Raw genomic sequence first — 6,118 nt, forward strand, 5'->3', positions numbered from 1 at the left:
ACTTTTTAAATGACAAACTACGTGAGATCACTACAAAAAAGTATAGAAATGGCAACAACTTAGTTTTCTTTTTGGCAAATGAAACTTTTTTGTTGCCAAATAATTTAATTTTGTTGCCATAGTATTGATTATTGTTGCAAAAAGTACTTTTGGTTGTTACCTTTATAAAAAAAAAAAGTACTTTTGGCAACAATAAAAAAAGTTGTTGCGTGTTGTTGCAATAACAGCCGTTGGGAAAAGTCTATGCAAAAAAAAAAAAAAATTGCTAAAAGTACCTTTTGCAACAATAATCAATTTATGGCAACAAAAAAAATTTGTTGCCAAATATATTTTTCTTGTAGTGGATAACATTTTTTAGAAATTATGGCATGTAAAATATAATTTAGATACTCCCTACAATCATTACGGAGGGGTATGAATAAGTTTTACATGAGGTAAGGTTATTCTACATGTCAATATAATATTTAAACTTTATAAGTTTAAAATCTCACTAAGTTCATTGATTATTTAAGTTATTGAGTTCGTAATTAATATTTATTTATATTCAATACTTTTTTAAGCTAAAATTACAGAGTCGTGGCGAAGCGCATAATTTCTATTGTACATCCACCCTGTTGTTCTTGGGTTGTGGGCAATGGGTGAAGTGGAGGGAAAAAGAAAAAAAAGAAAAAAAAAAAAGAGGAAAAAGAAAAAAAGACCCTTTCTTTTTCATAATACCTGTAAAAAGTCAAAATTTCATTAATAAGTGTGAAAAAGGTTAAACACAAATATACCTCCTTCACTTTTTGGAGGGTCTAAAAAAGTAAAGTTTGGAAAGATATAGTACTAGTTTATCGAGAGATTAGAAAAGAAAAAGATGCATTGATTGAGGATAAACATGTTAAATGATACTTTAGTGATTTTTTTTTGGGAACTCAAGAAAATATAATGTTTAGTAAGTTTTAGTTAAAATTTTCCTAAAATGGAATAATCAAACATCTCCAGTTTCATCTGAATATAGCAAATTTCTAACTTGCACTATATTTTTTTCCACCTAACTTGCAATATTGAATGCAGTATAATCATGTTTTGTCAGTTTGCATGTATTCAAATATTTCTTAAATGAAATTTAATATCTGTTTCAATACAACATGATGTTCAATTAATCATTGTATATAAGCCTCTCATAGGAAAGAACGAAAAATGAGAGAATGTACTTTAAAATTTGCTTAGTATTTTCAAAACAAATAAATTAGGCTTAATGCATATGCGACCCCCTAAACTTGTTCATTTTTTTCATTTTGGCACCTCAATTAAATGTTGTTCCTATTAAAGAACTTGGCCTCAAGTATGTTTATCAAATACAATCTGACCTACATAATATATATGGTGAGTTTCAATTTTTTTTAGCCTTGCGTGTGAATGTCAATCGCATCCCTATGTGGAAAATTCAACCAACTAAAACGTCCCACCCATTTTAATTATACACATAAGATATTAAGTTTTTTTTTTAATTTTTAATTTTCAATTTGGTTTCCAGTTTTGGTTTCTTATTTTTCAGCTTTTGGTTTTCCAATTTTAGTTTCCAGTTTTGCTTTTCAGTTTTGATTTCTTATTTTTCAGTTTTAGTTTCCAGTTTTTATTTCTTATTTTCCAGTTTTGTTATTTGATTGGTTTAAGTGGTGGTTCTTCACTTGTATAAAATAACAGCACAATTCTTCTTATATGATGTGTATAATTAAAATAGGTAGGGTGTTTTAATTGGTTGAATTTTCCACATAGGATGCGATTGACATTCACGCGCAAGGCTAAGAAAAATAAAACTCACTATATATGCTAGGTAAGTCGGATTGTATTTGATAGACACACTTAAGGCCAAGTTCAGGGGTTCAATAGAAATAACACTTAGTTAATGTGTCAAAATGAAAAAAAAAAAAAAAAAAAAAAAAAAAAGGCAAGTTCAGGGGGCAGCATATGCATTAAGCCAATAAATTATTACTACTGTTAATTTTATCCAATCTGTTCTGAATTTTCCAAAAGAAAAATAATTTAGGGTTTCATAATTAATGATACACAATGATATAGTGACCTTTTAGAATTTGACACAAGTCCTTGAAGTTTAATTACAAAAGTGTAATTGTGGTTGTAGTCAACAATCAACCTCAAAGAAAGTTGTATTCATGGTGCTTCTAATCAACCTTTTATCCACACATTAAAAAAAATACAAAGTCAATTCTTTTCAGTATTTTTCCTTTTATAGGTATTTTTCCTTTCTGGTTCAGAAAACCACAAGAAAAAGAGGGGTTAAAACAGAAAATTTTCACTTCATATAATTTCAAGTATGGTAATTGAAAAATTAATTCAGGGCATTACAATCATTTTCAATTTATTAGAAGATCTTTTTTTTGTTTTATATCAGATGTTCAGTACTCATATTAGAGTTCGTCTAAATTCAAAATTCATGCTAAAAAGTTTCACATTGAAAGGTAAAGTTCTCCCTAACAAAAAGGACCTTATACTGAGGACCAAAATCCCGCAACCTCTTTCCACCAAGGATGCAGTGACATAGTCGGATCCTTCCGGTCTTAATTATAAGTATTAAGTGAGAACTCTGAATATATAAAATCTCTTGACAAAAAACGTTTTATCTCATTAGTGAGTCTATCTAACACAAATCTAGATTAATTTCATCAATAAATTTGGAATACTTTAAACCAGGAAATTGAAGAATCAAAATTCAGCAAAAGAAAAAGGGAGTCCCTGTACAGATACAATTGACATGTACAGATACAATTGACCTGACCAACGTACACACACAAACACATACTGACACACATGTGATGAAGATGGATGATATCTACAAGAAAGGATCAATAGTAGACAGGGGAGACCCCACCCCCCTCTCCTCCAGGCTCCAACCCCCTTCTCCCTCACCTAGGTCAGTTTCATGTTTCCAATTTTGTCTAATTATGGAGCCAGGAAAAAAACAAATAAATAAATAAATTAGGAAAAGTTACCTAAAATAATTATTAATGATAATGATTCTTTATTGTCCATTTCCACCCCCGAATTTGACTTGAGATGAATTTCCAATCCACCAAGTGTCCCAAGCTTTTATAGCATTATTTCAGCCTTTATTTTTCACCCCTCAGAAAAATTTATAACCTTTTTTGTGATAAATTCTAATTACCTAAAAACAAAAAGAGCTGGAAGACAAACCATTTTCTGGAGGACTAGAGCTAAAAAAAGGAGCATAATAATTATGGTAGACAAAGAAAAGTTGGCCTTGTTTGTCCAATCCAACAATTTTCAACCACTCCACTCATTACTTCTCCTCTTTATCTTAAGAAAATAAAAATGTACTATTTCCATTTTATATCACAAGCTCCATTATTATTCAAACAGAGAAAGAATTATTTCTATTTTAAAAAAATTATAACTTACATTACTTGTATATGTAAAGAAAAAATAAGTCCTTCGTGTTGAAGTATAATCATTTAGTTCCCGAATAACTTATGCAATAATTACAATGTATAAATTGCAATACAAGATTCGATAATCACGGTGTTATTCATTGCATATTGCATATGCTTTTTTAGAGGTTATTTTGGTTTATTTAATTAAGAATGATATATATAGTGTGTCATATGGTAATTTTATAATTTCAAATAAATAAAAACAAATGGAAGGAAAATAAACGTCTTTTTGTTGTTATTTCTAGTTTACTCACCTGAACGGTTGAGCCTTAATCTCCTTTACACGCCTTTTCAATACGAGAATTATTTTATATACCAAAAGTCTTCATGAAAGTTTATTTTGTGGTCACTCCTCAAAATGCACTTTTTTTAAAAAAAAAATATTTGGCTAGACACACTATTAAACTCATATTAAAAGTTCAATCCTTTAATATCATAAGTACCCCTCCAATCACATGGTGACTAAAATGATGTTGGGTGTACGAACAAAGTATCATATTGGTAGCTGAAAAGAAAAAATAACTTCTTATAAGGTGTTGGATACTCTTAACGGTGTGAAGCTTTTTGAGAAAAATCGTGCGGGCTTGATCCAAAGTGGACAATATCACACCATGTTAAGAGCAACTTTGGACCGTTAGCCTAATAACTGGTATCAGAGCTAATGATTTAGCGGAACGTGTATGAAGATGGGGAGTGTGGCGTGGGGTCCGGCTTATTGGTTTTGCCAGTCTATGGGCCGGTTACGACCTTTACCCGTAGCTTTGAAGAAGCATACACGGTCTTTGAGCTTCGGTGACCGTATGTTGGAATCGAAATAACAGGGCGTCATGCAAAAGCTAATAATTGCAAACCTTAAACGACGATAAATCAAACAACAACAAAAATCTACCAAAAGACATAATATTATAATATGATTTGGTCAAGTGACCTACATATTGAAAAACCAATATAAAAAACATAAAATCTATTGAGATAAATTGCCTCCTAAATAAGACTCTTTAATGACTACATTGTGGGTGCTGTTGTGTTTTTCTATTGTATGAGAGAGATTTTTCAATATATAGAATTCCAAAACATTTTCCTCCAAGAAAAGGACTAGTCAAATATGGAAGAGAATTATATTTTCCTTTCAGGAAAATAAAGCAATTATGGTTATACTTTGGCTTTCATTCAAGAAAAAAGTAAAACTTAAATATGGTAAGAAAATCAGAGCAAAACCCTAACAAATCTCCCCTTTTGGCTTGAATTTTCTTGACAAAAGTTGATCCGTCTTCTTCACATAATCTTCATCACTGCTGCTTGCTATGGTTAAAAGTAGACATGAGTTTAAAATTTGAGCCTTGTTCGTTAAAAGTGGAGCCCATACGTTAAAAGTGAACATGGGTTGAAATTGACCCGAGCATTTAAAGTAAGCAACGGTTGAAAATTTGAGCTCATACGTTAAAAGCAAACATGAGTTGAAAATTGGAGCTCATGTGTTAAAGTAAGCATGAGTTAAAAGTTGTTTTTGTTTTAAAAATATGCAGAAAGTTGTTTTTGATTTAAAAATATGCAACAGGAGGATTGTTGAAAATTGTTTCCACATGTAATACTCCAGATATCTTTTTTTTTTTTTTTTTTGCAAAAATCTTCATTATCGTCGAGTTGGTTGCAACTTGAACTGATCCATCTTGTATCTGTCATCAAACTCGTTGAACCATTGTTGAACCATTAGCTCGGATACCACTTGTTGGGATCGAAATAACAGGGCGTCATGCGAAAGCTAATAATTGCAAACCTTGAACGACGATAATTCAAACAACAAAGAAAATCTACCAAAAAGACATAATATTATAATATGATTTAATCAAGTGACCTACATATTAAAAACTAATATAAAAAAGCATAAAATCTATTGAGAGAAATTTTCCCTGAAATACGACTCTTTAATGGCTACATTCTAGATGTTATTCTGTTTTTCTATTGTATGAGAGATTTTTCAATATACAGAGATCCAAAACCTTTTCCTTCAAATAAGGACTAGTCAAATATGGAAGAAAACTATATTCTCCTTTCAGGAAAAGTAGAACAATTATGATTATACTTTGACTTTCCTTCAAGAGAAAAGTAAAACTTAAATATGATAAGAAAATCAGAGCAAAACTCTAACACCGTAAACACTCTGATGATGTGAATGACACACGGATGTGTTGAATATCTGACCCGTGAATTATGGTAATGAGTCATGTGAAATTTAGTTCGAATGGGAGATTGTTGGGTGTGTGATCAAAGTACCACATGGTAGCTGAAAAGAAAAATGAACTACTTATAAAGTTTTGATTACTCTTATGGTGTGAAGCCTTTTGGAAAAACAAGAAACTTGACCAAAAGCAGCAATATCATTTCATATTAAGAGTATCTTTGGACTGTTACCACCAAATGAAGAGTACCCACAATAAAATGCCAAAGATGCTTTGGCCCCAATCAAGTTTGTCCCCGCCTCTAAAGGGTAGAATACGAAATATACTTGCTAATTTCTATTTACCGTGAAGAAGACCTTAAAGTAGAAAAAAAGATCCATGAATCTAGGCAGCTTTTATGGATTTATTGGGAACAAAATGAAGTATTTGTTTAATTTTTTTTGTTTTTAAAAAGTATTTGTCTTATGGTATTAGCAGAATTAA

The sequence above is a fragment of the Lycium ferocissimum genome, chromosome 10 (genome assembly GCF_029784015.1).
Source record: "Lycium ferocissimum isolate CSIRO_LF1 chromosome 10, AGI_CSIRO_Lferr_CH_V1, whole genome shotgun sequence".
Classification (NCBI taxonomy): domain Eukaryota; kingdom Viridiplantae; phylum Streptophyta; class Magnoliopsida; order Solanales; family Solanaceae; genus Lycium; species Lycium ferocissimum.